A 22,768-nucleotide genomic window follows, 5' to 3' on the forward strand; every position below is an offset into this window, starting at 1 on the left:
ATCAGTTTTAATTTTTTAAATAATCGAAGAAAAAAATTTTGAAATCGACATGCATAAATATATCAAATAAAATGTGACACTTCTTAAGGTTAACTTTAATTAATGATATCTCAAGAATTAATTGAGGTATCAAAGAACGGATTGTTTCTATAAAATCGTTGAGGAATTCTAAGCAAGTTTTAGTTATCATAAAAATTGATAAAATCGTTTTTAAATTTTTCATGCACAAATATATCAAATAAAATTTCAGACTTTTTAACGATAACTTTAAGGACTGATATCTCAAGAAGTAATTGAGATATTAAAAAACGGATTATATCTTTAAAATCGTTAAACAGCCCCAAATAAATTTTAATTGTTATAAATATTCGAAGAAAAAAATGTTGAACTCAACATACTCAAATATATCAAATAAAATGTGATACTTTTTAAGGTTAACTTTAAGTAATGATATCTCAAAAACTAATTGAGATATCAAAGAGTAAATTGTTTTTCTAAAATCGTTAAACAATTCTAAGTAAATTTTAATTATCATAACAATAAAAAAAAATCGTTTTTAAATTTTTCATGCACAAATATATCAAATAACATTTGAGACTTTTTAACGATAACTTTAAGGACTGATATCTCAAGAACTAATTGAGATATTAAAAAACGGATTATATCTTTAAAATCGTTAAATGATCCTAAATCAATTTTAATTATTATAAATATTCGAAGAAAAAAAATTTGAACTGAACATACTCAAATATATCAAATAAAATGTGATACTTTTTAAGGTTAACTTTAAATATTGATATCTCAAGAACTAATTGAGATATCAAAGAACGAATTGTTTTTTTAAAATTGCTAAACAATTCTAAATAAATTTTAATTATCATAAAAATCGAAAAAATCGATTTTAAATTTTTCATGCACAAATATATCAAATAACATTTGAGACTTTTTAACGATAACTTTAAGGACTGATATCTCAAGAACTAATTGAGATATTAAAAAACGGATTATATCTTTAAAATCGTTAAACAATCCTAAATCAATTTTAATTATTATAAATATTCGAAGAAAAAAAATTTGAACTGAACATACTCAAATATATCAAATAAAATGTGATACTTTTTAAGGTTAACTTTAAATATTGATATCTCAAGAACTAATTGAGATATCAAAGAACGAATTGTTTTTTTAAAATTGCTAAACAATTCTAAATAAATTTTAATTATTATAAAAATCGAAAAAATCGATTTTAAATTTTTCATGCACAAATATATCAAATAACATTTGAGACTTTTTAACGATAACTTTAAGGACTGATATCTCAAGAACTAATTGAGATATTAAAAAACGGATAATATCTTTAAAATCGTTAAACAACCTTAAATTCATTTTAATTGTTATAAATAATCGAAGAAAAAAATTTTGCACTCTACATTCACAAATACATGAAATAAAATGGTACACTTTTTAAGGTTAGCTTTAAATATTGATATCTCAAGAACTAATTGAGATATCAAAGAACCAATTGTTTTTTTAAAATTGTTAAACAATTCTAAATAAATTTTAATTATCATAAAAATCGAAAAAATCGTTTTTAAATTTTTAATGCACAAATATATCAAATAAAATTTGAGACTTTTTAACGATAACTTTAAGGACTGATATCTCAAGAACTAATTGAGATATTAAAAAACGGATAATATCTTTAAAATCGTTAAACAACCTTAAATTCATTTTAATTGTTATAAATAATCGAAGAAAAAAATTTTGCACTCTACATTCACAAATACATGAAATAAAATGGTACACTTTTTAAGGTTAGCTTTAAATATTGATATCTCAAGAACTAATTGAGATATCAAAGAACCAATTGTTTTTTTAAAATTGTTAAACAATTCTAAATAAATTTTAATTATCATAAAAATCGAAAAAATCGTTTTTAAATTTTTAATGCACAAATATATCAAATAAAATTTGAGACTTTTTAACGATAACTTTAAGGACTGATATCTCAAGAACTAATTGAGATATTAAAAAACGGATTATGTCTTTAAAATCGTTAAGCGATCCTACATAAATTTTAATTATTATAAATATTCGCAGAAACAAATTTTGAACTCAACATACTCAAATATATCAAAATATAAAATGTGACACTTTTTAAGATTAACTTTAATTAATGATATCTCAAAAACTAATTGAGATATCAAAGAAAGGATTATTTTTCTAAAATCGTTAAGTAATTCTAAATAAATTTTAATTATCACAAAAATCGATAAAATCGTTTTTAAATTTTTCATGCACAAATATATCAAATAAAATTTGAGACTTTTCAACGATAACTTTAAGGACTGATATCTCAAGAACTAATTGAAAAAACGAATTATATCTTTAAAATCATTAAATAATTCTAAATAAATCTTAATTGTTACAAATAATCGAAGAAAAAAATTTGGAACTCAACATACTCAAATATATCAAATAAAATGTGATACTTTTTAAGATTAACTTTAAGTAATGATATCTCAAAAACTAATTGAGATATCAAAGAGAGGATTATTTTTCTAAAATCGTTAAGTAATTCTAAGTGAATTTTAATTATCATAAAAATTGATAAAATCGTTTTTAAATTTTTCATGCACAAATATATCAAATAAAATTTCAGACTTTTTAACGATAACTTTAAGGACTGATATCTCAAGAACTAATTGAGATATTAAAAAACGGATTATATCTTTAAAATCGTTAAACGATCCTACATAAATTTTAATTATTATAAATATTCGCAGAAACAAATTTTGAACTCAACATACTCAAATATATCAAAATATAAAATGTGACACTTTTTAAGATTAACTTTAATGCATGATATCTCAAAAACTAATTGAGATATCAAAGAGAGGATTATTTTTCTAAAATCGTTAAGTAATTCTAAATTTTTCATGCATAAATATATCAAATAATTTTCAATGTTATTTATATTAACTTTAAGAAATGATATCTTAAAAATTAATCGCGATATCAAAAACTGGAATGTGTCCTCAAATTCAATGACCATTTCTAAATAAATATAGGTTGTTTAATATATAAATAATCATGAAAAACATAAAATAAAGAATCAAGTGAAAGCTGACTTCATATAAAAAGAAAATAAATGCAGAACGGTCAATTTGTAATTATTGTTTAAGGTCGCGTGTAAATTGATTACACTCATTTTTCAATTTACAACGTTATCGTCGCGAATTATCTTGACTGATGACTGTTTTCCTTTAATATAATATGAAGCAAAAAAACGGAATCGATCGATCAAAAACTAAATCAACCGGAAAATGTATCCGAAGTTAATTTTAATAAATAAATCAAAGAAATAAGTAGAATAAAAAGTGAAATAATAAATAAATAAGTTGAATAAATAAATAAATATACATCGTTTTATCCTAATAAAGCCATTAACTAAAAGAAAAAAGCGATACCCTGCTAACAGGTGGTAACGACCTCTAAGAAAGGCAACAACTCGGTAAAAAAATGCTGTGCTTCTCTAACGGTCCCAGTGAAATCGTCAGATCCATCTTGAAGATAATGGCCAGCCAGATGGACTACCATCTGTTTGTCTTGGGACACCTCTAATAGTTATAGCTGTTTATCTCGGTCGAGAACTAACAGTTTGTCGCGTTTTTGCGTTAGTAAATAAAGAAAAATAAGAAGGAATCCTTACTTTACCTACTTGATCACAGAAGCGAAGAAAAACCTAGTTTCAGTTAACGACCAAGAGGTTAAAACTGAAAAAGTTTAAGCTGATGAAGAAGGGGGAAGGTATTTTAAGCACCGTACGTGTGTGTTGAGTTTTATGGGTTCGGTTTAAACAGTCTCTTGAGGGGTCGTCGTCAAATCCTTACCTGTAACAAAGAAAAAAGAAAATAATAATAATAAAAAAAGAAAGTTACAAACAAAAACATTTCTTGGCCATCTACCACGGTGGTCTTATTTCACGGTAGGCAATATTGCAAAACACGGGGATTATTTTTAATCCCCGCAGAACTCTTATTAACTCCCCCTGTACCCCGCGCTATACCCCCCTGAAGGGCCCAGGGGATTAGGCCGCCCCCGTAGCGAACACTCCCCCCTAGCCGATCTGTCGGGAATCCGTGGTACCATGGCAACGGAGTGCTCTCTGCTCACTCCGCTCCTGCCTGTCTCCTGTCCCTTGATTTACGACCATGGAAAATGCGAGAAATGAAGAGCAGAGGAGACTGGCAGATACGACCGAAACCGACTATTAGGACTACGGGGCGAAAAATAAATTGGAAAAGAAGAAGAACTACGTGAGAAGGTCAAACCTAAAGAATTACAAAAAATATAAATCGAAAAATCATTCGGATCATAATGGGAGAAGGTGTGAACATAAAAGGAAAAAAATCTGCGGTTATCAATGTGATGAATAATAATGCTTTTTTTTGTAATATACATATAGATACAAAAGGGTGAAGCTAATCGGAATTCAATAAATCATGCCAAAAATTTAAATCGGTCGAAAAAATTCTCCTCGCTAAAAAAAAAAATAATAAATCAAATCATACCAATCGAAACGTTAAATTCTATTATGCACGATTCGAATGTGGATAATCATAACAGATAATAGATAATTTTTTTTATTCTCACTTTATATGTATCATCTTTACTGACTTAGATTATTATTAGTACTTGAATGCTGCGATAAATGTGTTATTGTTATTATTATTATTATTATTATTCGGTTGCGTCGTGAAAATAATAAAGCGGCACTTCCGGCCTGGCCGATAAATCACCGATCGATCGGTTCGGCTATCAACCGGGCCATATTTTTGCGCCCCGAAGAGGGCTACACTCCGCACACCGCGCTCTCTCCTGTTCCGCCGCGTGTGTATCGTCGGGGTCCAATCGCACGTGGCCGACGGCACAGGCCGGTAGATGGCGCCGCATCTGCCTATCGCCACCAGCGATGATTTATCGACGGTATCGAGCCACCCCTTTTAATACTATTCAATAGTGGAATTAATGGCTGCAAAAAGTACATTGATTTCGACGGACAATTGTTACAGTTTCAAACGTTCAACGAAATCAAAAAAGATTAAGAAAAATGTTAATAAATAGAACATGAATCCTTTCAGTTAGATATGGCTGATATTCAAAGTTAACTACTACTAACAACTTAGCAATACAACTCGTTGCAATAATCATGCTATATATAAGAATGGTTAAGAAAGCTAGTGCAGAAAATAAGCAGTTAGAAAGTGCTGGACAAAGTGAGAACGTAAAAAAATAGTATTCAAGTCAATTTGGAAATCTAGTTGGACAATAAGAGAACGCTGCGTTAAAGTATTTAACACGTAGTCAACACTGTACTCTCCCAGATTGCAAGTCATCAAGTTAATGGAATAATTGAATGGAATCCTAAAATCATTAAGACATCTCATTAAGAAAACTCCAGTTCATCTCAAGTCATACTCCAAGTAGTGTGAATAAGCGTGAAGCTCACCAATCAACAATAATCGAAGTTAAGCAAGATTGTATATACATGATTTCAACCTCAAATGTCGCTTGATGAAATGTTCGAAAAAAATTGTAGGCCCGGTTTATAAACATTTGGTTTGTTCTGTTTTAAGATTAGTTCTACAATTGACAGAATGATCCGATTTCATCAAAGAATTTCACAAGACCTAATCTAGTAAGTGGAAAAAATCTTTAAACTTTTTTGTCGTTGGACGATTTAAAGCTGGGCGACATTGCCAAGGCGAGAAAGTTAGCAACGACATTTTTTTTTTGGTAGGCGGAGTTTGCACGATACATTCTCCTCATTTCTTTAATGAGGTTGGTGGTCAACGAGGTAATATAACATTCAAAATTTAAATACAACATAGCTTAATAGTACAGACATTGAGTAATTTTGCAAAGGAAAAGTTTTACTTATGACAAACCTGAGTTTTCGGCCGTCCCACAATCTAGCGCTGAATAACAATTAAAACTATAACTAACACTAGACTTAGAACTAGAAACATTCGGGTTTAGCCGCACGTCTCTCAAGACGGCTAAACCAGAATGATTCTAGTTCTAGGTTTTGTTAGTTTGATAGTGTAAAACTAGAACTAACACTAGACCTAGAACTAGAAACATTCTAGTTAGACTAGATACTTTGTAGTTCTAGTTCTAGTGTTTGTTCTAGTTTTAGTTCAATAAAAATATGCAACATAGTGATATTAATCTCTCAAGACGGCTAAATCCGAATGATTCTAGTTCTAGGTTTTGTGTTAGTTTTAGTTATAGTGCTAGTGTAAAACTAGAACTAGCACTAGACCTAGAATTAAAAACATTCGGGTTTAGCCTCACGTCTTTCAAGACGGCTAAACCCGAATGATTCTAGTTCTAGGTTTTATGTTAGTTCTAGTGATAGTGTAAAACTAGAACTAACACTAGACCTAGAACTAGAAACATTCTAGTTAGACTAGATACTTTGTAGTTCTAGGTCTAGTGTTTGTTCTAGTTTTAGTTCAATAAAAATATGCAACATAGTGATATCTATAGTGATATTAATCTCTTAAGACTGTTATACTGCTAGTATAAAACACTAGCATTATAACTAGAACTAACACAAAACCTAGAACTAGAATCATTCGGATTTAGCCGCACGTCTTTCAAGACGGCTAAACCCGAATGATTCTAGTTCTAGGTTTTGTGTTAGTTTGATAGTGTAAAACTAGAACTAACACTAGACGTAGAACTAGAAACATTCTAGTTAGACTAGATACTTTGTAGTTCTAGGTCTGGTGTTTGTTCTAGTTTTAGTTCAATAAAAATATGCAACATAGTGATTTTTATAGTGATATTAATCTCTCAAGACGGCTAAATCCGAATGATTCTACTTCTAGGTTTTGTGTTAGTTTTAGTTATAGTGCTAGTGTAAAACTAGAACTAGCACTAGACCTAGAACTAAAAACATTCGGGTTTAGCCGCACGTCTTTCAAGACGGCTAAACCCGAATGATTCTAGTTCTAGGTTTTGTGTTAGTTTGATAGTGTAAAACTAGAACTAACACTAGACCTAGAACTAGAAAAATTTTAGTTAGACTAGATACTTTGTAGTTCTAGGTCTAGTGTTTGTTCTAGTTTTAGTTCAATAAAAATATGCAACATAGTGATATCTATAGTGATATTAATCTCTCAAGACTATTATACTGCTAGTGTAAAACACTAGCACTATAACTAGAACTAACACAAAACCTAGAACTAGAATCATTCGGATTTAGCCGCACGTCTTTCAAGACGGCTAAACCCGAACGATTCTAGTTCTAGGTTTTGTGTTAGTTCTAGTTTTAGTCCAATAAAAATATGCAACATAGTGATATTTATAGTGATATTAATCTTTCAAGACGGTTAAATCCGAATGATTCTAGTTCTAGGTTTTGTGTTAGTTGTAGTTATCGTGCTAGTGTAAAACAAGAACTAGCACTAGACAAGTTGTACAATATGCCGCAAATCTACCTGATAACTATCCGACCGATAAACTTAACCGGCGGATAAAGATATTCGCTGTTGTACAAACTTTTTTTTGTGCTTTTTAGCCGCACGTCTCTCAAGACGGCTAAACCCGAATGATTCTAGTTCTAGGTTTTGTGTTAATTTGATAGTGTAAAACTAGAACTAACACTAGACCTAGAATTAGAAACATTCTAGTTAGACTAGATACTTTGTAGTTCTAGGTCTAGTGTTTGTTCTAGTTTTAGTTCAATAAAAATATGCAACATAGTGATATCTATAGTGATATTAATCTCTCAAGACTGTTATACTAGAACTAACACAAAACCTAGAACTAGAATCATTCGGATTTAGCCGCACGTCTTTCAAGACGGCTAAACCCGAACGATTCTAATTCTAGGTTTTGTGTTAGTTCTAGTTTTAGTCCAATAAAAATATGCAATATAATGATATCTATAGTGATATTAATCTTTCAAGACGGTTAAATCCGAATGATTCTAGTTGTAGGTTTTGTGTTAGAATGGTTTTGTACAATATGCCGCAAATGTACCTGATAACTATCCGGCCGATAAACTTAACGCGAGGATAAAGATATTCGCTGTTGTGCAAACTTTTTTTGTCGGTAGGATTGCTATCGGCGAAATAAGACTCGGCTGGTAGTAGTTTTTTCCTATATCTAGTGATTTGTGTCGTAGGTTGGTAATGGTAACGTCTTTCTTTGAAGTTTTAATTATGATTTTGACAATAGCAATTATTTAAAGAAATGTTTCACGACAGACAACTGACACAACATACGTATAGAGTTAGCGATTAATGTTATAAGCTAACTTATGCAGTAACTATACTAAGATTTTGTATATAAAACTTTGGTAACCATAAATATCTGTCGGATAACTGTCTTATCGGCACCGTTGAGTACCCGATAAGTTATCCTGTCGATAATCTCACCGACAAAAATATCCATACATTGTAATACCATTGTTGTATTTTATGTGGGACGAAGTAAGTAGGTATATTGCATTTTAAATGAAATTCACTATACTATTAATACATGTAGTAGAAATGAAGTTGTTCCAATAAAAATTAAAAAATAAGTTTTGCACCTTAATTAAAGTTAAATTATACAACGCATTGTTTTATTTTGAAAAAGATTTATTCAATAATGGAAATTTTGCAACCGTGAAAACTAAAGGAAAACGTATTCTGAGTGAACGGATACGTTATTAATAAGAACGTTATTTATTGCTTGCGCCGTCGGAGGCATTCCTTAGCCCTATTGTTAAGCCCACACTACTCCAGAGACCTCTATAGGCGGTAGCCGGCGGTGTTATTTACCGTTGATTACGTGAGAACGCCATGTTGAACATGTTATACGACGTTTACACCGAACTGTATAGCGCCCTTGGACTATCAATCTTCTCCTAATTCTCACCGATTTCAACAAAAAAATAGTAATTTATTTCTTAACTCATCTAACCGGTTTCGGTTTATGCCATCATCAGAGATTTTAAGAATATCTCATTTAATCATTTTTTTTGGTTTAATTTTTGTTGCGATATTTTCGGGGTAACGAAAACAACAATGATGATTTAAGGGTGGGACCAGGAGTAAAAGCGGAAACCGTTCTCCCTGGTAAACTGAATCTCGTTAACATCGAGCCGGAATTATTATCTACGAGTTGCGAGCGGTTATCCATATTAATTCTGGAGAGGAGGGCGAGAACTCGGCTGGCTGTTCCAGGAATTTCGAACCGCCCCGGATTCCAGGGCGGTTGGTATCTTCACTTTCTCTTTAGTTTCGCGCTCTCTCATCCCGAAACTTTGCGAACTTTGCCGCGTTCGAGATCGTTTCTTATTACGTAAGTTTATGTACCAACTTTAAGGATGAGGAGGAAGCAGAAAATGGATGCTTCGAAAATTTTTTATTTATTTTTTTGGTAAGAAAAGAAATGTTTAGAATTGATTAGGTGTCCTAATTGAAAAAAATTGCATGCTTTAAAGTTGGGTTACAAATTGCTAAATAATCGGGAGTTTGTAAACGCGAAAATTATGATGTTCGAACCCCATAATCATCATCATGCAAAATACATCAAAAGAGACTATAAATTTTATTTATAACAGAAAAACTTTCTAAATCTAAACAAAACCTAAGCTTTCTAAAATTTGTTCCGGCGGTGGTGTTGTGCAAGAATAAAAAAAAGGTGTTCTCAGGTATTTTAGTTAAAAGAGAAATTCGGGGGTGTATTATTCAGTTGATTACTAACATTCAGTGTGTTTCTGCAGTTGGTGTAAATTTATTTTTTGGTGAAAATTGCAAGAACTTTGAAAGGTAGTTGTATTCAGGGTTTATTTCCTGTTCATTTCCCATTGTCACCGCCGCAAGTAGATATCGCAGACGTGTCATGAAGTGAGCGCAACTAGCGAGGCAGGCAATTATTTTATGCAAATCGTGCTAAAACGCGAAACAAGCTGAATTCCGAGGACCGGCCAATTAAAGTTTTATATTGTGTCAAAACGCCGCCGGGTAATTCATCAATCGAGCTCTCCGGGTCCCGAATATTTAATTAAAATCCGTAGAGAACGGTTCGGCGACGGATTCAGTGATTTATAGTAGCCGGGACGACCCTCTGCGTTCAACGCACACCGTAAAAATCGATTGGAGGCCCAGAAATAATAAAAAAATTTTCCCAACACTCACCGTTTAGTTTTGCCGAAGAAGAATAAGGTTACGAAGAAATAGAAGCACTGAAAAGAGCACTGTAATCAAAAAATGATTCACCTTTCGCGATCGTTCAGCATTCTGTACGAAAGAAGGGAACTAAAATAAACTAAGGGAAACCGTTTCGTCAACACCATCAACAGTTAAGTGGACATCATCACCGATTTCCCAGCGTCCAACTGAACAAATCGACGAGGAGGCTCCTCATTGAGAGGAGCGCACTTTCAACAGGATGAAATTAAGGCATAACAATAATTACGCGATTCCGCACTTTCCATCTTTTAATACGATTTGTCAAGGAAAACTTTTATGTTATATTTAATTTAATTTGATTTAATTTAATCGCACCTTTTTTATTATATTCCACGAAATTCTTTTAATAACTAATTTTTTTAAATTTCTTATCAAGTCTTTTTTAATTTTATACCGCGTAAACAGTTTGCGAAATCCGAAAACGTGCTTAACGTTTCGAGGAAACGAGCGAACGCGCGAAGAACTTCGGCAGGAATGAGGCTGGATGTAGTCGTGGACCGACGCCACTAATCCGGCACTTGTGTGGCGTCGCGACGCCGCTCTGTGCGTCCGCTCATGCGTCTTTCGTTTTCTCCCTTTCGCGCTCTCCACGAAGGACAACAAAGGCATTAGGGATATTGGAGGCGTTTGTGCTCCCTCAGGATATCTGGAGTCCTGTCACTGCCGAAGAAGCTGACGTCTCCCGGAAAATTTAGAGCCTCCTGAAGAACGAGATCGGAATTTCAAATTCGTGCACGAAAAAAAACTCGCTTTTTTTTCAGACTTTTCAGTTTGTGGTTTTAAATAAAAGCTCCGATTTTTCGGGGGCGACCGTAAAAAATTCATGAACGCCGTTCGTATCGAAGATGGCTCTTTATCGAGCCGCTTTCAGTACGGCTGAATCCTGAAGCGAGCTCCCGACTGAAAGGTTTACGATGCACGCTGACAGTTTTAGGTGCTTACTGCATCCACCTTCTTATATAAGCGTGAAGAGGTTCTTTTCTGGATTGGAATAAATTTCTTTTTGGTTATAACTTCGACGCTCAATTAACTATATAATTTTCTTAAAAGAAACAACTAACACTTGATCATAAGTAAAATAACAAGATAAAAAAAAGCGATGTGACTTTGGGTTCGGGATGATTTACGTCCTGTGGCGACCGCCGCCGGTGTCACCGGGCAAATTGTCGTTTAATTCAATAACGGCCCTAATTGAGAAATCAATAAGAAGTGAATCGCGCGGTCCGATACGCCGCCATCCGAAGACCGCCCCGTTGTTTAATTCATGACCACCGCGAGAGGATCGTGCCCGTGCGCGATCCTTTGCTAAGGAAAAGGACCTCGTAGTCGTCGTCGTCGTCGAGGCGCAATCTGGAGGACTTGGCCGGCCTGAATAGAATGCTAATTTCACTGTCTGTGAGCCCGAGTTGCCCCGCTTGGCGTAGCGGAACGGACAGCAGGATGCGAAAAGAAACAACAGGAATAAAAAAAAATTAAAAAGAAAACGATGAGGGTGGAAAGAGAAAGATGAATTGGATGTACGAATGGTGAAAATAACTTGGATGTTAAGAAATTTTAACTATTCGCCTGATGATGAGTATAAAATATTCGAAATCGGTAAATGTAATCGAGTTAATCCGAAACTTATTGAAAGTCGCCGTTTTAACATAGCTCTTAAATTAATAGATAAATACAGGGTGTTCCGGTGACTCGGGGCATAAAATTAACCTCATATACTAGAGCAAAAATGATGACGATTCGTGAAAAAAAATTATTATAAAAGTCTTCAAATGGTCAACATATGGGCCATCAAAGTTCAGAAGTTTTAATACATTTTTCTAAATATTTTCAATACCATTTATGGTAGAGCGTTGAAATTTGCTACCGGGTAAACAAATATCAAGCAAAATCATTGAACCAATTTTGACTTTGATCGGGCGGCGGCAAGCATGCTATACAGGCTGTCCCTAAAATTTGTTTGCTCAGAACTTTTTTGTTCGCTCGTAACCCTACATTTATTTTTGTACTTTTTAATAGAAAATTTGACACAAATGATAGTTTTTTGTTAGTTAAGTTTTTATTAATTTTAAGTGTTCAAAATGGAGAGTTACACATTTAGTGAACAAACTGACATGATTTTGACATTTTGGAATGTCATGGAAACGCCGTAGCAGCCGCTAACCGTTATCGGGAGAAATTTCCGAATCGCAGAGCGCCCAATCGAAAAACATTTTTAAGAATTGAAACCCGTTTAAGGGAAAATGGGACGTTTATGCCGAAATTTACTAACAACGGTAACGTACGATCAGTCCGAACACCCGAACTAGAAGAAGATATTCTAGACTACGTAGAGGAAAATACTACAGCTGGTACTTTGGATATGGCGAGGCACTTTTTAACTTGAAAAACAACTGTCTGCAGTGTTCTTCACGAGCAACAGCTTTATCCATTTCACAGTTACAAAGTTCAGGAAGTTCGACTGGCTGATTACCCACTGCGACTGCAATATTGCCAAATAATGCAGCACAAAATCCAAATTGATGATCAGTTTTAAGAAAAAGTGCTTTTTACAGATGAATCCACTTTTTCTAAAGATGGAATCTTCAATTTGAGAAATTTACATAGTTGGGCGGACGAAAATCCAAGATTTAAGAAAACTTGGAAATCACACTGGAGATTTTCTCTTAACGTTTGGGCTGGCATTGTGAGCGATGTAATTATTGGACCCGTTTTCTTGCCATCAAGGCTGGATGGACATACATACAGGCGACATTTAGAGGAATTAGATGATTTTTGTGGTATATGCATAATGGTGCTCCTGCGCATAGCACACAAGCTGTCCAAGAATTTCTGAGGGAACGTTTTCCGGGACGGTGGATTGGACTAGGAGTAGGTGCACCGATAAGTTGCCCCCCCGATCGCCGGATCTTACGTCTGTAGATTTACTTTTTTTGGTTGGTACGATTGAAATCAAAGCTTAACATTTTCGCGTATAACGCGAAAACGGTAAATATTATCAAAATTTTCAAAGAGTGATAATAGTTTCTAAAATAAATTTTCTATTAAAAAGTACAAAAATAAAGGTAGCGTTACGAGCGAACAAAAAAGTTCTGAGCAAACAAATTTTAGGGACAGCCTGTATAGCATGGTTGCCGCCGCCCGATCAAAGTCAAAATTGCCATAAATGGTATAGAAAATATTTAGAAAAATGTGTTAAAATTTCTGAACTTTGATGGCCCATATCTTAGCCATTTGAAGACTTTTATAATAATTTTTTTTCACGAATCGTCATCATTTTTGCTCTCACCCTGTATAAGATAACCTGGTTTGTTCCATCAAAGTTGTGTAACATGTTTAGAAATTTGGGTGAGTTTTTATTTTACATTTCTGTTTCAAATCCATATCTTTGTTTAATACTGGGTGTTTTTTTAAACCCGATAGAACTTTAAATTGAAAAAAATAACACAAAAAATTACATTTTAATCCAAAAAATGTTTTTGTTCGAAATGACATTAACATTTGAAAATGATTTCGGGCATATTGGCACCGCAGCTGTTCTTGACGAAGCGCATTCTGGACGTTCAATTTTGGATCACATTTCTGGCACGAAATAACAGGCCTCCAAAGCGTCAATTGTTGCTGATTTATCAGCATAAACCAATGACTTCGCACGACCTTGGAGGCCAATTGACAGATCCATTTCTCGAATCTAGTCTAGTGCCGTCCTTTTGAAACCACATCTCGCCCAGATCAATGTCATCCATATTTTCAAACAAAAATCATTGATTATGGTGCGGTAATGATCTCCATTGACCGTAACGCGAGCTCCGGCTTCATTTTTGAAGAATTAAGGTCCAATGATGCCACCAGCGTGCAAACCACACCAAACGGTGCATTTTTCTGGATGTAATGGAGTCTGTAAGGTCTGTTATGGATTGGTTTCACTCCATATGCGGCAATTTGAGGCAAAATGAACCTCATCGCTGAACACAATTTTGCAATAAAACATCGGATAAATTTCTAACTGCTCTAGAGCCCAATCGGCGAAAGAACGATACATGTGATGGTCTCATGGCTTTAATTCCTGCACCAGCTGGATCTTAAACGGGTGTAGTTCAAGATTTTTGCGCCAAATTTTCCACGTAGTGGACGGACAGAGCCCTAATTCTTGCGATTGACGACGAATCGATAAATTTAGATTTTCTTTCACACTTTCGTTTATAGCGGCGAGATTTTCATCAACATTCCTTCGACGTGTTGGTGTTATTGCATCATTTAGAGAGTATGTGGTATGAAATCTATATACAGTTTGACGGATGGCTTGCTCAGATGGACGATTATGTGCGCCATTCAAATCACGAAGTCGTCTATAAGTTGTGCGAATTGTTAATCTATCGATCATAACTATCAAAAAATGAGCGCAGTATGATAGTTCGTTTAACAGTTAACCCTTTCGTAAGTTCTATTGGCTGAATAAAAGCTTCATGAGTATTTTCAATAGATACTTAATATTTAGTATTCAATTCTGCATAGAATTTTATATCATTTTGTGCAAATCATAGAACTTTCTAAATATAGATTTTCAAAAATTTACAGTCAATATGTTTCCAAGAATTTTTAGACTAGTTTTTGTACCTTTTCAAGCAGTTCTTGGTGTTTTGAGAAATTTTTAAGAATTTAAATTATTTTAAATACATCCAAGAACAGCTTAGAAGGGTTTTTGAAACTTATTTGAAACGAATCTGGATTTAAAATAACTTTCGGAGATTCTACAAATGATAAATGGTTTTCAGGTTTGCAGAAATGTTTAAGGAATTTATCTGTGATGTGTTTTTCTTATTATTAATAATTTGTAGCAGATCTACAGTAAATTTCCATATATTTGCAAACGATTTTTTAGAATAACCATAAATTTCAAAAAATTTTCAGAGTTATTTAAGAATTCCTGCAATTTAATTAGATACAATTTGATTTCAAAATATTTCCAAGATTTTTAAAAAGATTTTCAGTTGTTTCCTACTATTTCAAAGTACTTTCTCTGAAACATCAAGATTTTTCGAGTATTTCCAAGAATCCTTGATGTCTTATCCTAGATTTTCAAGAATTTCCAAATATGTTCATCCATACAAAAAATTTTATTGGATGCAACAACACTTTCAGAGCATTTACAAAGATTTTAAAAGGATTACTAATACATATTCAAGTTATTCATGGATTTTTGATGATTTCAACAATTTACAACAATTCCGAAATATTTTAAAGTACTTCTTTGGAAGCAAGTATTTCCAAGAATTTTAGAACGATTCCCAAGAAATTCATCGATTCTTGATTACTTTTCCAACATTTTCAAGCACTTCCAAATATGTATCAACAATTCAAAAAATTTCAAACAATATTATTAGATGCAACAACACTTCCAGAGCATTTACAATGATTTCAGAAGGATTACTGATACATATTCAAGTTATTCATGGATTTTTCAACAATTTCCAATGATTCTGAAGTATTTCAAAGTGCTTCTTTGGAAGCGTCAAGATTTTTTGAGTATTTCCAAGAACTTTAGAACGATTATCAGCAAGTTCCCAAGAAATTCATCGATTCTTGATTACTTTTCCAAGGTTTTCAAGCACTTCCAAATATGTATCATCAATTCAATCAATATTATTAGATGCAACAACACTTTCAGAGCATTTACAATGATTTCAGAAGGATTACTGATACATATTCAAGTTATTCATGGATTTTTCAACAATTTTCAATGATTCTGAGGTATTTCAAAATGCTTCTTTGGAAGCATCAAGATTTTTTGAGTATTTCCAAGAATTTTAGAACGATTACCAGCAAGTTTCCAAAAATTCGTCGATTCTTGATTACTTTTCCAAAGTTTTCAAGCACTTCCAAATATGTATCATCAATTCAAAAAAAATTATTGAATGCAACAACATTTTCAGAGCATTTACAAAGATTTCAAAAGGATTACTAATACATATTTAAGTTATTCATGGATTTTTGATGATTTCAACAATTTTCAAGGATTCCGAAGTATTTCAAAGTACTTCTTTGGCAGCATTAAATTTTTTGAGTATTTCCAAGAATTTTAAAACGATTACCAGCGAGTTTCCAAGAAATGCATCGATTCTTGATTACTTTTCCAAGGTTTTCAAGCACTTCCAAATATGTATCATCAATTCAAACAATATTATTAGATGCAACAACACTTTCAGAGCATTTACAATGATTTCAAAAGGATTACTGATACATATTCAAGTTATTCATGGATTTTTCAACAATTTTCAATGATTCTGAAGTATTTCAAAATACATCTTTGGAAGCATCAAGATTTTTTGAGTATTTCCAAGAATTTTAGAACGATTACCAGCAAGTTTCCAAAAATTCGTCGATTCTTGATTACTTTTCCAAAGTTTTCAAGCACATCCAAATATGTATCATCAATTCAAACAATATTATTAGATGCAACAACACTTTCAGAGCATTTACAATGATTTCAAAAGGATTACTGATACATATTCAAGTTGTTCATGGATTTTTCAACAATTTTCAATGATTCTGAAGTATTTCAAAATACATCTTTGGAAGCATCAAGATTTTTTGAGTATTTCCAAGAATTTTAGAACGATTACCAGCAAGTTTCCAAAAATTCGTCGATTCTTGATTACTTTTCCAAGGTTTTCAAGCACTTCCAAATATGTATCATCAATTCAAAAAAATTTATTGGATGCAACAACATTTTCAGAGCATTTACAAAGATTTCAAAAGGATTACTAATACATATTCAAGTTATTCATGGATTTTTGATAATTTCAACAATTTTCAAGGATTCCGAAGTATTTCAAAGTGGCAGCATCAAATTTTTTGAGTATTTCTAAGAATTTTAGAACGATTACCAGCGAGTTTCCAAGAAATTCATCGATTCTTGATTACTTTTCCAAGGTTTTCAAGCACTTCCAAATATGTATCATCAATTCAATCAATATTATTAGATGCAACAATACTTTCAGAGCATTTACAAAGATTTCAAAAGGATTACTAATACATATTCAAGTTATTCATGGATTTTTCAACAATTTTCAATGATTCTGAAGTATTTCAAAGTGCTTCTTTGGAAGCATCAAGATTTTTTGAGTATTTCCAAGAACTTTAGAACGATTAGCAGCGAGTTCTCAAGAAATTCATCGATTCTTGATTACTTTTCCAACATTTTCAAGCACTTCCAAATATGTATCATCAATTCAAAAAAAATTATTGGATGCAACAACACATTCAGAGCATTTACAAAGATTTGAAAATGATTACTGGATACATATTCAAGTTATTCATGGATTTTTGATGATTTCAACAAATTTTCAAGGATTTCGAAGTATTTCAAAATACATCTTTGGAAGCATCAAGATTTTTTGAGTATTTCCAAGAATTTTAGAACGATTACCAGCGAGTTCTGAAGAAATTCATCGATTCTTGATTACTTTTCCAAGATTTTCAAGCACTTCCAAATATGTATCATCAATTCAATCAATTTTAATAGATGCAACAATACTTTCAGAGCATTTACAAAGATTTGAAAAGGATTACTAATACATATTCATGGATTTTTGATGATTTCAACAATATTCAAGGATTTCGAAGTATTTCAAAATACATCTTTGGAAGCACCAAGATTTTTAAAGTATTTTCAAAAATGTTAGGATAATTTTTAATATAAATAATAACAATTTAAAAAAATTTCAAGAATTTCAGAGCATTTTCAAAGTTTTGAAAAGGATTACTAATTATTAATCGATTTTTGGTAATTTTTTCCAAATATATCTTAGATTTCAAACAATATCTTGAGACGTAACAAGATTTCCAGATTATTAGTATACAAGATTTCCAAGTATTGTACACACAATCATTTTAAAGAATTTTTGGTGATGTATCAAAATTTTTACAACATCTTATGGCTTCATGGACAGTTTATGGATTTTCGGTGATTTTTCCGCTGATTTTTAAGTATATTTGAGGGTACTTTTTAAATTTTCCTGACATTACATGAAAAGTTTCTGGGTCTTCAAAGCTTTTAGAACATTGTTAAAAATTATTATAGAATTTAGTTTTCTAAGGTTTCAAAAACTTCAATTTCAAGAAGTTTTCAAAATTTTCCCTGGTGATAAGATTAGATAGAGATCTTTTTTAGAGACGCATAGATAATAGACATATAATTTTATCTACAAGAAACTGAGACTGATGTTTTTTGATAGATTGTTTTTGTCACCTTTCAGTAACTTTGGTTTTTGCTCAAAGAAAAAAGAAATTTAATCGAAATTTTCCTGAACAACAACAACAACACCGAGCTGGTTCAAATCTATTTTCGTTGCTCGCAAAGACAAACCGATCAAAACAAAACGATCGGCTCCCTCGTAGAGTTCCCCCGAGAGTAGACCTTAGAGTCTGATGGGTGTTTTCTTCCCCCGTTGAATCCCCGAAACCCTCCGGAAGGCGGCGGACGACCCGCAGCTGTCTCTTTCCCATCAAAACGATCCCGAAAACGTCCGCTTCCCATGAAAAACTCTCCGGTGAGGTCGTCTCTTCTTCTTATTCTCGTCTCATTTCGTTCATGCCATCTCGTTTTTTCTTATTGAAACGATTTGGTGTTTCTCTCTTTGTGCGGGTCGTTCGTCTGGAGCGCCATATATAATGCGTCACTCTCGCCTGTCTATCCGCTACCAAAGCCTTAGAACGGCCAGCAGCTACTAAATCAATACCGGGGGTGCCCCCTTTTACCCCCTTACCCGCGCTGTTTCGCCCCTTTTCTACCCCCTTTTCGCCCTTCTCGCCTACATTGCTGTGTCGTGGGCGGTTACGGCAGCCGTTTTAGTTCAAACTCATCTTTCAAAAACTAAGAATTTTTTTTAATTCTTACAATAGTGACGTATTTGGCAACTAACTAATTTGTTACCATTCAACGGAGTTGGTAATGAAGCAATTTCTAAACTTTTATGAACCACCTTTCCGTTTTAAACTTGAAAGTGAAGTGACCAAAAACATCACACCTGGTTAGTTCCCCTCATTAGGCTTAGAGGAAACCATTAAAAGAACATAAAGAACAACCAATAAATTTGTTTCGCCGGTTCAAACGGTTCCAATTAAATTGGAACTGGTGCACAGTAGGATATAGGCAATTAAAACCGTTTAAAAAAAACGAGGAAAAAATAATAAAAATAGATGGTACGGAAACGGTCCTAAAGGTGCTTATCGACACGTTTTAAAAAAATTCTCTACGAACTTACGGAGCATGGAACGATTAAAATAATTTCCTGAAATTTAATTGCCCATGAAAATGGGACGTTTCTCAGGTGAAAGAGTTTTCGAAACTGTTATTTCTTCGCCATCGGCAAAATTATGTCTTTATACTTTCTTATGACGTGAATAACAGGTCGAAAAGTGCTGAAGTCAGCACTTGTGTTAGTTCAGAACCGGACCGGGAGCAGTTTCCGCCGTAGAAGTAGCTGCTTCCCAGATTTTAAATTTAGATAAAACGCTGCCAAAATTCTGCGGACCTTCGGCCGTAAATCAGACAGAGTTCGGTCGGCTGACACCTCCAGTTTGGATTAATTCATCTCTTTCAGATTAACTGTAGTGAACTGACGGGAAGGGAGGTGGTTGGTTGGAAAACCCCAACTCCGAAGTGAATTGCAAACTCCAACGTTTTCGCCATCCCGTTCATTTTCCCTTAAAAATATAAAACTTACTAAAAATTATCTTCAAACTTTTTTTTCCAAACTAAATTCACACGTCTTATTAAAACAATGAATGGAAGCACACAATTAATTATGTGCTCCTTTTTCTCTACGTTCGTTATCAAAATTTATTACTCATCATTTCTTTCGTCCGTTACTCTTCACTCTTTGTGTTTCTTGAACGGCGCCGACTTTTATTGCGTAAGTAACACTTTTTTTTTGAGTCGGCAATTATGGTGTGTGTTGAGTCGTTCTTCTTCTGACAGAACCGTGGGAAACACCACGACACCTATTAACCTGGACAGTTTAAATTTTTATGTTTTTTTATGTGTACATTAAATCAACTTAATAGAAAAAAATAAATTTAAATTCAAAATTATTAAACTATATTATTCGTAAATTTAATTTAAAATGAAATAACTCAAAAATTCCTCACTTTAAGTTAAGCCGAGGTTGCTTACTTCCGATATTTATAGATTATGAGGTAAAAATTATAGCGCCTCGGCCACACGTGATTTTGACTTAATGATGTCGCGCCTTTATTTCTTTATATAGGTAAAATAAAGGCGCGACGTCCTGTCTGGAACGCACTGGTTCTTTTTAATTTATAATTCGTGTAAATTGCTCTAAAAAAATTAGAGAGATATAACTTTGATAAACAAATAACGGGATTCGACAAATGCAATTGTTTGACATATTTTGATTAACCCTGTGTGTCCCGACGGTAGTTTTAAACACACATTATAATCATTTTAAAAGGAAAGCATTGAACTTTAATTTAAAATAAGTCTCATTTGTTAATTTCAATAAACACGGCTTCCAGGAATTTTTAAATTAGCTTCTTTTTTGACACATTCAGGTTGTACGAAAATGTAAGTTTTATTTCAACATTTTTTTTCTCAATATTTTTCCAATCCAACCCAACAATTATTATACATCATTTTAAAGAGAAAGCTTTGAGCTTTAATTTAGAATAAGTCTCATTCGTTAATTTCAATAAATACGGCTTCCAGGAATTTTTAAATTAGCATCTTTTTTGACACATTTAGGTTATACGAAAATGTAAGTTTTGTTTCAACTTTTTTTCTCAATATTTTTCCAATCCAACCCAACAATTATTATACATCATTTTAAAGAGAAAGCTTTGAGGTTTAATTTAGAATAAGTTTCATTCCTTAATTTCAATAAATACGGCTTCCAGGAATTTTTAAATTAGCTTCTTTTTTGACACTTTCAGGTTATACGAAAATGTGGGTTTTATTTCAACATTTTTTTTCTCAATATTTTTCCAATCCAACCCAACAATTATTATACATCATTTTAAAGAGAAAGCTTTAAGGTTTAATTTAAAATAAGTCTCATTCCTTAATTTCAATAAATACGGCTTCCAGGAATTTTTAAATTAGCATCTTTTTTTGACACTTTTAGGTTATACGAAAATGTTAGTTTTATTTCAACATTTTTTTTCTCAATATTTTTGCAATCCAACCCAACAATTATTATACATCATTTTAAAGAGAAAGCTTTGAGCTTTAATTTAGAATAAGTTTCATTCCTTAATTTCAATAAACACAGCTTCCAAGAATTTTTAAATTAGCATCTTTTTTTGATATTTTTAGATTATACAAAAATGTAAGTTTTATTTCAACATTTTTTCTCTCAATATTTTTCCGATCCAACCCAACAATTATTATACATCATTTTAAAGAGAAAGCTTTGAGCTTTAATTTAGAATAAGTCTCATTCCTTAATTTCAATAAATACGGCTTCCAGGAATTTTTAAATTAGCATCATTTTTTACATTTTTAGGTTGTACAAAAATGTAAGTTTTATTTTAACAATTTTTTTCTCAATATTTTTCCAATCCAACCCAACAATTATTATACATCATTTTAAAGAGAAAGCTTTGAGCTTTAATTTAGAATAAGTCTCATTCCTTAATTTCAATAAACACGGCTTCCAGGAATTTTTAAATTAGCCTCTTTTTTGACACATTTAGGTTATACGAAAATGTAAGTTTTGTTTCAACATTTTTTTTCTCAATATTTTTCCAATCCAACCCAACAATTATTATACATCATTTTAAAGAGAAAGCTTTGAGCTTTAATTTAGAATAAGTTTCATTCCTTAATTTCAATAAACACAGCTTCCAAGAATTTTTAAATTAGCATCTTTTTTTGATATTTTTAGGTTATACAAAAATGTAAGTTTTATTTCAACATTTTTTTTCTCAATATTTTTCCAATCCAACCCAACAATTGTTATACATCATTTTAAAGAGAAAGCTTTGAACTTTAATATAGAATAAGCCTCATTCCTTAATTTCAATAAATACGGCTTCCAGGAATTTTTAAATTAGCATCTTTTTTTGACACTTTTAGGTTATACGAAAATGTTAGTTTTATTTCAACATTTTTTTTCTCAATATTTTTGCAATCCAACCCAACAATTATTATACATCATTTTAAAGAGAAAGCTTTGAGCTTTAATTTAGAATAAGTTTCATTCCTTAATTTCAATAAACACGGCTTCCAGGAATTTTTAAATTAGCCTCTTTTTTGACACATTTAGGTTATACGAAAATGTAAGTTTTGTTTCAACTTTTTTTTCTCAATATTTTTCCAATCCAACCCAACAATTATTATACATCGTTTTAAAGAGAAAGCTTTCAGGTTCAATTTAAAATAAGTTTCATTCCTTAATTTCAATAAACACGACTTCCAGGAGTTTTTGAATTAGCATCTTTTTGACACTTACATCTTTTACAATATTCTATCAGACTTATTGTCGTTCTGTAGC

At 32.4% G+C, this 22,768-nt stretch overlaps 1 protein-coding gene across 8 annotated transcripts in view; it reads right to left on the reverse strand.

Annotated features, from left to right (window-relative positions):
• The window catches only part of LOC111419112 (homeotic protein antennapedia), a 166,756-nt gene that overhangs the window by 49,477 nt on the left and 94,511 nt on the right, over positions 1–22,768 (reverse strand). For 3 of the 8 annotated variants that reach the window (XM_071199181.1, XM_071199180.1, XM_071199177.1), the window contains exon 3: positions 3,722–3,893. The exons of 2 other annotated variants lie outside the window; for them this stretch is intronic. The gene's annotated coding sequence lies outside the window, so the exon portion shown is untranslated. Of the gene's footprint in view, positions 1–3,712; positions 3,894–10,202; positions 10,732–22,768 lie in introns of those variants that run through there. 3 more of the 8 variants (XM_071199179.1, XM_071199178.1, XM_023051875.2) reach the window with 3 other exon arrangements.

Source organism: Onthophagus taurus, chromosome 10 (genome assembly GCF_036711975.1).
Source record: "Onthophagus taurus isolate NC chromosome 10, IU_Otau_3.0, whole genome shotgun sequence".
NCBI lineage: Eukaryota > Metazoa > Arthropoda > Insecta > Coleoptera > Scarabaeidae > Onthophagus > Onthophagus taurus.